Source organism: Aulostomus chinensis, chromosome 18, assembly GCF_037954235.1.
Source record: "Aulostomus chinensis isolate RoL2024-O1b breed Wild chromosome 18, RoL_Achi_v1.0, whole genome shotgun sequence".
In the NCBI taxonomy this organism is placed as follows: Eukaryota; Metazoa; Chordata; class Actinopteri; order Syngnathiformes; family Aulostomidae; genus Aulostomus; species Aulostomus chinensis.
In genome coordinates this window covers 16,239,150-16,251,377 of record NC_141337.1, presented here as the reverse complement: position 1 = coordinate 16,251,377, position 12,228 = coordinate 16,239,150, and positions in this window count along the sequence as shown.

Sequence of the window (12,228 nt, the reverse complement as noted above, 5' to 3'; positions counted from 1 at the left end):
GCATCTGGTTCTCATCAGCACATCAGCTACTGACAGCTGTCCTTCTGAGCCTCGTAGAGAAAACTACAGCCTCAGCAAGACTCTCACATTTGGGATTTGGAATATTAGATCCCTGTCATCCAAAACCTTCTTCATAAATGATCTGATTCTTGAGTTTAATCTGGATGTGATAGATTCATGTGACAAGTGGCTGAAAACCAGTGATTTATTCAGTGTTCATCAAGCCTCCCCATCTAACCTGACTGATGCTCACGCCACACAGATCAGAAAATCAGGCTCTGATTGAACGCATAAAAGGGTGCAAGCCACGTTTTCGTGCGTGAACGCAGTCTGTACCTGACCTTGAGCCTGCAGACCGCTAGTTAGCTTAACACAAAGAATGGTAGCGGAAGACAAGTTTTAGCAGACCTCTTTCTTGCCTTCTCTCCTTCCAAAACCTGCACTTCCTCTTCTGTGTGCTCTGGTTCAAAAGATCAAGTTCAGGATCTTGGTTACTTCAGAAGTAAAACTTCTCATCCTCTAAATGTTGACTGTGACGACAAGCATCAGGAGTTCCCTGGAAACTGAACTCTGCTCTGTTCTCAGTCCGGCCCTGGGTGAATACGTCCCTCCCAGAAACTTTTTTAATCCAGCCTGGAACATCAGTGTCTTGTAAGAATCAGTATCCATGTTCCATATGGACACTGATACCATCTTTTGTGGGTTTTAATCCATTTTTTGTGTTGATAGAGCCGTTCGACAATGACGCTTCCATAAGGGACCACCTGACAGTGTCAACCAATCAGAGCTGTTACAGGAAGCTCATGGCTTGTGCAAGGAGTTATGTGTAAATCAATCTCCATACAAACAGAATATATGTCAGCACATATACACACAGTGTATAAATGTGCAGTCTATAACTGTCTTCTTTCTATGCACCAACACTCTGCACAGCAGCTGTGAAGGGTCACAACAAGAACAGAACCGTGTGTGATCAAGAGACCGTGTATGTGTCCAGCTGATGTGATGTCCACAAGGCTGTCAGCCTCTCTGGTTGGAAGCATGGAACAGGTCTGCTGGATGTGTTCTTTGTCTCCAAATGATTTCTGATCCATTCATGGCCAGCGTCTAACTCTGGAAAATACCTTCCCACCTACTCCGTGTGAAGGCCTTGTCGATGCTCCTTGAAGGTTACAACAGTGTCGCCTTCCAGCTCCTCCTCAGTGGTGAAAAGAGACTCTGCAAGTGTTGGAAAACAATCCTACTCCTTGCTATACAGGCGCGCACCACACTTTCATCTTGAGGTGCGCAGCTTTGATTTTGTCTTGAACGTTGCAGATTGTGAGCGTTCTTCCTGGCAGCGCAAGGTTCAAAGGATTGAGGGTGCTGAAAATATCAGCTAGGTAGGCTCACTTTGCCAGCCATTGGAAATCATGCACCTCGTTTTACATGTCATCACTCTCATGGAGGATTAAGGTTCCCAGTTCAAATAAAAGGGTGAGTGCCTTCCCTCGCGACAGCCAGTGCACATCAGTATGACACAGAAGTTTTGTGTCCTCACTTCCCACCTCTTCACATATCACTTTAAAAAAGTGGTGTGTTCAGTGCTCTGCTTTTGATCATATTCACTCATTTTTCACACTGGTCCAGTGCTTTTGGAAGACTTGGGGGCATCTTTTTGACAGCCAGTTGCTCTCCATGAATGCAACAGTGTGGTGCTACAGCTCGGACACACGCAACTCGTCCCCTCTGTCTTCCAGTCATCGCAGCTACACCATCTGTCTTAAATAATAGTAATAATAATATCAATAATAATAATTGGACTATTTGCAATTGCACTTCACATCGAGTGACTGGCTTTGGCGTATAAACGTCAACAGCTGTTCTTCAGCATTTTGATTCATAGATACCATCCGCCGCTTCACTGTGTCGTTGGAGAGTGGTACTTTCTCAAGCTCATCACTTGCTTTCTTTCCTAACAATGTTTCAGTCATGGCCAGTGCAGCTGGTTTCCCTGTCTTGGCGATCATCAGGGACACCTTGTATGTGGCTTCTTCTCTCAAAAACTGCAATAGGTTTCCCCAAACATTCCCTGTGTTTTCTCTCAAAGTGCCTTTGAAGGTTTGATGGTTTCATAGACTCACTTAGGGTTCTCTTCATCACCAGTCCAAAAAAAGCCCAATTTTAAGTCGTCCTTGTTGTATTTTCGTTTCACTTTGCGTTCAGGTCGACTTTCACAGGGTTGGTCACTGCTTGTCAAAGGCAAGCAAACGTTAGCACTGGCGGCTTTAGAGTCCCCGTCTTAAGCCACCAAATCATTCTTCCTGTAGCTAATGCTAGATTGGTTTCTCTGGCAGCTCATTCTCTGCTCAGTTGTAACTCTAACATTATGTTACTTAGCAACCAATCAACAGAAACATAAACTGGAGATGGCTGTACGACAACGATCAGCTGTCAGTCACTGTTAGTTTTCTTCGACTGTTTCTACTGCGTTTATTTCTTATATTCTTTACACAATCGATTTTTTTGTTAAAAAGGAAACTTCTGCGAGTCTAAATAAAATCAGATTAAATTTTTTTAATTGATTAACAGCACTATTTTATGTATGAACAGAAGTTCTTTTTTATTGTAAAGTGTTAAGAAAACATTATAGTAATATACATGTTCTTTATTCAAGTTCAACAATTTGTCAATAAAATCCAGATATTTTTTCTCGAAATATTCCAAACATTTCTTTAGTAGCATTGAAAACTGCCGCATGCCATGAGTGCCACCACTGAAGACCACAGACAGACACAGAGGACAAGAATACAAACTCGGGATGGTGGTGGGGGTCTGGAGGAAGGACAGGGCAGGACAACAGAAGAACCACAAAACAAACTAGACAAGAAAATACAAAACAGAAGGGCGGCCCCGGGGCTGAGCAGAGAGGCACGGACACTCAGGAGGATGGCCCGGAGCTGAAAAGAGGGGCGGGGAAACTCAGGGAGGTGGCCCAGGGTCGAGCAGAGGGGCACAGAGAGTGGCCCTGTGGCCAGACAGGAGTGCACGGAGTGTCTGGGGGTGAGCCCCGAGTGTCTGGGGGACGGTCCTGTGGCCGGGCCGGAGAGCAAAGAGTGTCTTGGGAACAGCCCAGAGTGTCTGGGGGATAGCTGGGAGTGTCTGAGGGGTGGCTCAAAGGCTGGGCCGGAGGGCACAGAGTGTCTGAGGGGTGGCTCAAAGGCTGAGTTGGAGGGCACAGAGTGTCTGGGGGAAAGCATGGAGTGTCTGGTGGAGAGCCTGGAGGCACAGCTGAAGAGCATGGAGAGCCTGGGGGCGGCACCATTTGTGGGACAGGAGACCAGGAGGAGGGCTGACCACACACTGATGACCAAGGGAGAAGTGGACAGGCCCTCGAAGACCCAGAGGGCAGCTGTTCGCCAACTGGAGTCATGGGGCAGAGGACAGCTGGACAGTCAGCTGGATGCTGGAGACGGGGGCTATGCAGGCCTCTGGCGCTTTACAGGAGCTTTACTTTTGCATTTCAAAGCCTCATTTGAATCTGGTGGAGATGATGTTGCCCACCAAACAGAAGAAACTCTTGATGCCACTGCGCTTCTTAGACGGGGGCATGAGATGTTCCTCCAGAGAAGCAGCAGTTAATTGATCAACTGCTAACTCCTCCAAGGACATGTAGGCCCATACGTTGTCAGCACGACCCAGCCTGCTGCACAGGGTTTTGAATATGGCCTTGTCAGCATTTCGGAAAGTTTCTGGGGTGACTTCAAACTCCAGTCCCTCAACTTTGGCCCATACACTGTGGAACAGATGTTCGGTAAGGACCTTGAACACTTTCAACTCAGTGCTGGCCTTTGCCCTTTTAAAAGCCCGAGTGACAAGTTTCTGTATTAAGACCTTGACAGCTGCGTTCCTCACTCCTGCCGTCTTTGTCACTTCCGTCTGTGGTTTTCCCTTCAAAGCAGGTTGGGGTTGAGTCTCTGGCTGGTCTTGTATCTGGAAATGCAAGAAATCTCTGTCTGTCCATCTGTTTGTGACATCACATCTCATCACATCGATCAACGTCAAACTTGGCGTGTGAACATCCCACCAAACTACATCTTCCATTTTCTGGGGGTTGCCCTGTTGAGGGATGACCCTGACCTAATAATGAAGGCAGAGGGCATTCAAGAGAAAAGTGTATCGGATGACTTTTGAGGCCGATTTCTCTACTGCCTCACTACTTGTTGCTAAGCTAACAAGCAGTTAGCCATCTGGCGGCAATCTGGATCTCTGTAATACATTCAGAGTGAAGAGAAAGGTACCAATCTACTCGTTTAATACAACAAAAATATGGCCTGTTTCCCTACAGGCTGGCATTCCTTTTATGATCAACCTCTAACTCACTCTGTTGTAATCCAACCTAGAAAAAGATTCTCACAACCGGCATTGACTGAGTTATCAAAGGACGATTCCTAACCTTCTAGTGGAGTTTAACGGAGTCACGGGGGGGTTGATGGTTTGTTCGAGCGACAGGGAGCAGATGAGATGTGCTGTGACAGCTCGGCTCCTCAGTAGCCAGCATGTGTACAGACGAGAGAGACTGAGGAGCCCGGGCGGTCTTCATGAGGTCAGGAGTGTATCTCAGTCCGTCTTCTGTCTCCAGCTTTGACAGACAAGTTAAAAATCACTGTGGCAAAAACGAAACGAAAGTGACGTTGTTGTTTTTTTTTTTTTAATGAGCTCTGGCATTTACCTGAAAACGTGGACCGTGGAAGTCTCTGAAAAAGAGGTTCAGATCCTCTAAGCCTGAGAGGCTAAAACTAGGAATCCTGATTGGATTCTCAGCACTTGGACTCTGACGCTTCATGGTCTTGAGCTCTTAGACCGTCATCCTCAAAAGGAATCAAGCCAACGGAGCTTCACATCCTGGAGGAAAATGAGCGACCGAAACCAGAGGCAGCTGGAATAGAAGAGAGGCTTGGAAGAAAAGAAGTAAAGAGACTGGCCAGGATAATCAGAGCCAGTTGGAGCAACAAGGAACAAAAACTGAACAATTAACTGAAAAATATTTACATCAAGTATGAAAAAGACTGTCTCTACCTGTAAAGTGTGAGATAACTTTTGTGTGATTTGGCGCTTTAAGATTCAAATTGGCTTGACATGTACAAACACTTCTGATTCCAAGTTTAGATTTGAAAAAGCATTTGACCTCACTTCAAGATGGAAACAATCGACTCTGATTTACAATGGGAACAATTTTTATTTGGTAATTATATCTCAGAAACAAAACAAATACATTTCAGTCAGATGGGTCATGTTTGAAGTATTTAATACAAAAATTGTTTAGTGCTTTGATGTAAGATATCTTAACCACCCCACCCCTACACACCCCCACCCCTACACACCCCCACACCACTCCCACCCTGTCACAAGTGGAAAAGCGAGCAACTCCAGTCAGTGGTCAGATGGGTGTGACCTTGCCTTTGTTTCTAAAGGGCCTGCTGATGGTTTGGGCCAGTGCAGAAAAGAACCTCCTCACTGCAGCGCACTTGGACTTTTTACAGATGTTGTTCTGGAATGAGGAGACGATGCAGCATTTAAAAGCTGCACAGTCAGTCTCCATTATTTCTACCACAGCCTGTGCACTGCCCCATTGGTCTAGCAGGTCTTCAAAAATGGCCTTGTCCAGATTTTTAAAGGACTTCTGAGTCACTTTGAAGTCCACTTCCTTGAGATCGGCCCAGACCATCTTATTGAGGCTCCTGGTCAGATCCTGCAGCTTCTGCGCAGGCAATGTGATCTTTACCTTTTGAATGATTCTTGAGACAAGCTTGAGAAGTAAGACGTCTATGGACGCCCTCCTCACGTCCTTCCAATGTATGTACTTTTTGTGTGTTTCACCCTTCAAGGGTGATGATGGCGTGTTCTGTGTGAGAGGAACCTCCTCCATTGTTGGGCCCACTGCATGATTACGTTGGGCCGACAGTTCCTCTTGAATTGCTGTAACCATTTGCATAATCTGGTGCTGAGCCCTGAATTTCATCCACCACTTTATCAGCTGTTGGTAGATTGATACCCCACGCCAGACAGCAGTATACATGTCAGCATGTGACGAGGGGACAATGCTTCTGTCACTGACGATGCTTCTGTAAACCGTGGTGGTCAGTTCATTGGTCCCTTTCTCATCTTCAAATTCCTCCGACCTGGAGAAACTGCGCCGCTGGTTTAAATCGGGCTGATGATCATCCAGGCTTCCTCTGAGGATGTGGGAGTCCAGGCTATCCATGACGGACTTCTCTGACACCTGGCCGTCTTCCTTGTCCTCCTGGTTGACCCCACTCTTGAACCTTTTCACCAGGCGATGAATTGCTGCTCGAGCAATGCATTTGCCAAAGAAGGTTTTAAGGGTGTGGCCCAGTCTCTCTCCCAACCGCTTATTCTTCCTCTTGGAAGCAGCGCTCCCCACACGCGTCTTCTCACAGCTCTCTTTCTCTTCGTCTGAAAAGACTTGAGCAACTTCCTCCACCACAGTCTCCATCTCTTCTGTAGTGTGAGACTCCAGCCCATCATCCATCATGTCTTTGATGTAAGACTGGGAGAATTCACGAAGCTGCTTCCTGATGATCTCTCGATCTGTGGAAGCTACATGGCTGCCTTGTGGGGTCAACGCCTCCCCGTCGGGTTCCAACAAAGATTCTGCGTTTGCTGGCTCCCCCTCTTGCTGCAGATCCTCTCTCATGGTGTGTCGAGAGACTGACTGCGACTTTTTCCGTCTTGGTGCGGAGACGAACATGTTTTTGGCCTTAGCCATGAACACTTTCAGCATGGCAATAGCTTGACTGAGCATACGGTTCAGTCTGCTGGTGGATGGGATCCATTGGCCTGGCTCCTCGGAGGCAGCAGCACTCACACTCTCTGTGACCTCCTGACTAACCAGCCTGGCCAACCACTCTGAGCTCTTACACTCTTGTTTTTCTGCACCCAGAACCTGAGCAAAGCTCTCAGGCAGCGTGTCACGCAGGCTAGCCTCCAACTGCTCCTCCGTGATTGTGGCGGGCATTTCCTGGATGGTCACTGACACCGATGACACTACGTTCATCAGAAGCTCCGCCACCAAAAATTTTGTGCCATCATCTGGTTTCCCAGATGCCAACAACAACTTTTGCTGCCCTGACATTCTCCCAAAGAAGAACTTGAACAGTGAATGAAAGTTCTGACTGATGGTGTTTGAAAAATCCTCCATCATCTCTGTTGGTTGAACTTTGTTCTGGACTCTGGTTGAACTGTCAGAAAAGGATAGTTGATCCTAGCAGCTGGTTGTTGTCTGTTCACCTTCTGAATGAGCGCTTGCTTATATATGTTCTTGTTTCCAGTGAAGATCACTGAACTTAGGAACTTCACTGACGGGATGACTGACAGGATGATTGACAGGATGACTGGATGACTGACTGGGTGATTGACAGGATGACTGGATGACTGGGAGAACATGCAAACTCCACACAGAAAGATCCCGTTGTCGAGCTGGCTGACATCACCAGTTACTGAGTTTCAAGGAAGTGTCTGCCTTTGACACATTTTTCCAGCACTCTTGCAATTACAGGACTGACCAGTACTCTGATATGTTTCCTCTTCAACGTCTTCCTCACATCTGCATGTTTTGTCTGAGTGTAACCGTCCTCTAACATAGAACAACACTGTGAATGAAAGGAAAGGTGTGTCTGATATGTTTCTTCTTCAAAAAAGTTATCAGCTCCATATCTGACTTTCATCAGGTGTAACATTCCAGTTATTCAGTCCACCATTTCTTAAAGTGAGGTACCCGTCCAGGGTGAACCCCACCTCTCGCCCAAAGGCTGCTGGGATAGGCTCCACCCACCGTGACCTTTAACAGGATAAGAGGTAGAAAATGAATGACAACAATGAAATCTTATTATTCACGCTTATTATTTCGGTTTAAAATCCCCAAACTTTAACAAAGCACGCCACACTTTTTCAAGGGTTCTCTCTTTTTCCACCCAGCAGATGGTTTTATTCATTCTGGTACCAGCAAGCAGCACCCAGCAGTCCACAGAGAGCTGTGTAGCAGCGTGAACGAGAGCGTTTGGTCCTCGTACTGCAAATGCTAACAGTGATGGGCAGCTGGTGTCTGAATCACGCCTCTAGAAAGATCTGACACATGCAAGAATCTGAAACCATTCTAATAAATTCACTTTTAATCAGAAGAACATCGTCATCCAACGTGACAGGAGATAAACATCCTGGAGCTTCACTACCACAACAATACATGGACGACCTTGACCTTGGAGACACCTGACCTCTACAGACACATTAAAACAGTATAAACTTCCTCCTCAACCTTCCAGGAATCTTTAACAAGGACTGATTCCTTCACAACTCCATCACACCAAGTCTCCACCATCCTAACACAGGAGGTTGGCTGGAGTTTATTTCACTGTTAGCGTTCCTACTCATGTCCTCAACTGTTGAATAGAAATTTGCTGTTTTACAGATCTCTCACTTATTGATCTTTAACATTGATAATTTATTTCCAAATGAAATAAAACTAGTCAATAAATCATATTAATATTGTTAAAGATCCACCAGATGGCGCCATTTGTCTTTTCCCTTTGGTTTCAATGTGAGCCTGTTTGGTACCAAGGGTCACTGACTCAACACGCTGCTGCTGACCAGATGAAACTATTATTTCAAGTCAAATGGTCTTCGTGATTTCAGAGTGTGTTGCCATGTGAACTGGCATACATTTATGTGTGTGTGTGTGCGTGTGTGTGTGTCCTTTGGCTCACAACATACCCAGTTCAGATGGTGCAGCTTGTATCCATGAAGCCTTCCGCGACCCTCCAGCTGATCAGTGAGAAATGAGGCTCCTCCAGAGGGTCAGAATCCTTCTTCCTTCTGTATTCGTCCCATCTTTTTTTTACTCATCTCAGTGGATCCTACTGATATCATCAACTGTTCAGTAACTGCAGACTCTCACCATGTCTCAACCCAAGCATGAAGGCTCCATACTCCAATGATCCTTCTCTGCACCACTTACCTGTTCAACCGTGAGCTTCCCGTTATCACAGTATAGATGACCATGTTGTGACATGAGTGTCACATTCTAGCCTGATGTGTTTACTTCACATTTACTGGAAGAAGAAATCACCACATTGTCACGTGATGGTTCACCTTTTTATAATAAGAATGTTACAACAGTAAAAGTTCACATAACATGATCAGTTTATATGTTGAGGCAACAAAAATATATAGCATGAAAATATCAAATTCTGATATGAAACTTTGTTTTTCCTTTAACGCCTCTATTCTAGTTCGTAGTTCAGTTTCATTTGAGGAATCTAAGATCAAACCAGAACAAAACTCATTGGTTTCTTTCACAGTGTGAAGCCTCCTTGAATCTCATCCACCTCTAGTTGAGCTAACAAGACCTTCATGCTACCATGAACACCCCATATTCCAGACTCGAACGTTGCTGAACACAAAGCAAACATTTGTGGAAAGCACAAATGATCCATCTCTCAAACAAACAATGTTGATATTCCTGTGAGGGCTGACCACCATGTCAACCTCCCTTCTTACCCCCCAATCTGACCTCTCATGTAAAAGTCAATCAGCACGACACTGCAGGGAATCGAACCCCGTCCCAGTAAACCAGGAGTACCGTTACCAGCGTCTTTTACTTTTTGATGCTACATGAAAGGAAGCAAAACCTGCATTCCACCAGCATGAGAGAGAGATTTATCCAAATGTTTCAGATCATAAATGAACTCAGCAACGCTTCAAGTGACCAGAGTTCAGGTAAGACCACTCTTACTGGAACCACCAGCAGTACTACTGGTCATACTGGTCCTGTGGTATACAGCTCAAGACTGCAGGTCTGATTATTGGAGCCAATTTAGCTTCTGCTTCTAAATGCTGTTGGAATGCAGGAAAAAGAAACCTTGTACCCCCCCCCCATGCCCCCACCCTTCCAACTTCCTCCCTGACCTGATACTGCCTAGTCTACCCCCCCCCCCCCCCCATCCCTCACCAAGACTCCTGACTGTCTAAAAACAGTTATAAATTAACCCGGCAGCCCTGAAACACCGCCTCACTGGTCAGAGGCTCCAGGTTGTGAGCGTCTCCTTCCCCTTGGCGTTCACACACCTGGAGGAGGGACAAAGAAAGAGGAAAAAGTCAAATGGATCATTCTGAGACAGAAGAGACATGGCCAGGGTTCCAGTCCATCCCTACCTGTCCTGTAGAAGATCAGCACAGTGGCCACAAAGCACCTTTTCAAGTTGTCATGGAAACGTCAGTCCCCAAAAGGTGACACCACCACTGCTGCAGCCCCATCAATGTCTTCCTGTTGAAGACAGGAAAGAATATTTCTTGCCAGGTGGATTTTTACCAAGGAGAACTGATTCATGGCTGCCTGTACTACACATGAGGGGCAGAGTTTTACTGTGTGTGTGTGTATGTGTGTGTGTGTGTGTGTGTGTGTGTGTGTGTGTATGTGTGTGTGTGTTATATCTTGCACCTGATGTGTGTATCCTGTGTCTTCCTGTCCATCTTGGGTTCACACACGTTCCACCAGTTTCTGCATCCAACAGAGATTCTCGGGATTCTCCTTTGGCTCTGAACTCTCCAGCAAGGAGAAGAACCTCCAAGTTTGTGATGGGTTTGGTTCTCCTCCTCCTGCCTCGCTCCAAAAACACACCTTCCCTCCAAATTACACACACACACACCAACAAAAGGCCCAGGCAGGAGAGCAGAGTGAGGGTACACAGCACAGAGGCTGATGAGTCTGAGGTCAAGAGATAATGAATCACATCATTGCCCTCCAGTAAACATTGAGAACTGGTCCCAGAGCAACGTCCTCGTCCTCTGACGGATTCACCTGGTGCTTCAGATGAGCTGAGAGCGGAGGATGAGGCTGCAGAGATTCATCAGCTGAGCAGGAGAGAAGAGCAAAAGAGGGAGGGATCATTGTTGGCTCCAGTACCAGGAGCCAACCTGACATTGAACCATGTACTTCATTGTGGTGTATTTTTGTTGCTGATTTGAAGAGAAACTTCAGCTGAAAACCACTGGCTGATGGATTCAGGTCCCAGTCTTGATTGTTTTTTGAATGAAATACATTTGAACTCCACATTTGTGTAATAAATAAGTGTAGTTACTGCTCTACTGGCTGATATTCCACCACAAAATTCACAAATTAAGTTGATCTCAGACTGGGTTTAATTCAACCCCCAGGGCCTCGATAGACAGAAGAATCTTTTCTTTGTTTTTATTAATATTAACAATTCTTTACCAAGAGGTCTTTTCTGAAAAATAAAAAAATAAATTAAATAAAATTTTGAAATTTTATTTTTTCATTCAATTCAAAAATTGAATTTCAGCTTGGCTGCACGGTGGTGCAGTGGTCAGCACTGTCGCCTCACAGCAAGAAGGTTTCGGGTTCGAGTCCCAGCTCCAACACAGGATCTTTCTGTGTGAGTCTCCATGTTCTCCCTGTTCCTGTGTGGGTTCTCTCTGGTACTCCAGCTTCCTCCACAGTCCAAAGACATCAAGAGGGGACGAGGCTGATTGATACTGACTGTAGGTGTGACTGTGAGTGTGAATGGTTGTTCATCTCTATGTGTTGGCCCTGCGATGGACTGGCGGCCTGTCCAGGGTGAACCCCGCCTCTCCCCCGTTGACACTGGGATAGGCTCCAGCCCCCCTGTGACCCTTAATGTGTCGGAATAAGCGGAAGACGATGGATGAATTTCAGCTTCAGCCTTTTTAAGTGTATTAAGATCTGAATGAAAAAATGACTTCCATCAAACCCACACCGTTTAACCTCCTTGACGAGCACCACCAAAACATGATTTCCCACCAATTAAACTGGTTTCCATGATCAAACAGGTTAAATGCTGTTAAAGATCCACCAGATGGCGCCATTTTCCCATTGCTTTCAATGAGAGCCTGGTTGGTATCGAGGGTCAGTGACTCAACACGCTGATGCTGACCAGATGAAACTATGATTTCAAGTAAAATGATCTTAGTGATGTCAGAGTGTGTTGCCATGTGAACTGGCATACATTTATGAGTGTGTGTGTTTGTGTGTGTTTTCTACCATGACCTGCAAGACCCCTACCTGCAGGATGAAATCATTCATTATAAAATATTCAATACTCATCTTCTAGTTCCCTCACCACATTTCTACATCTGACCATCTTCCAGTGGTTTGATCCATTTTAACCTGTTTTCCCTGAGGACCAAACACCC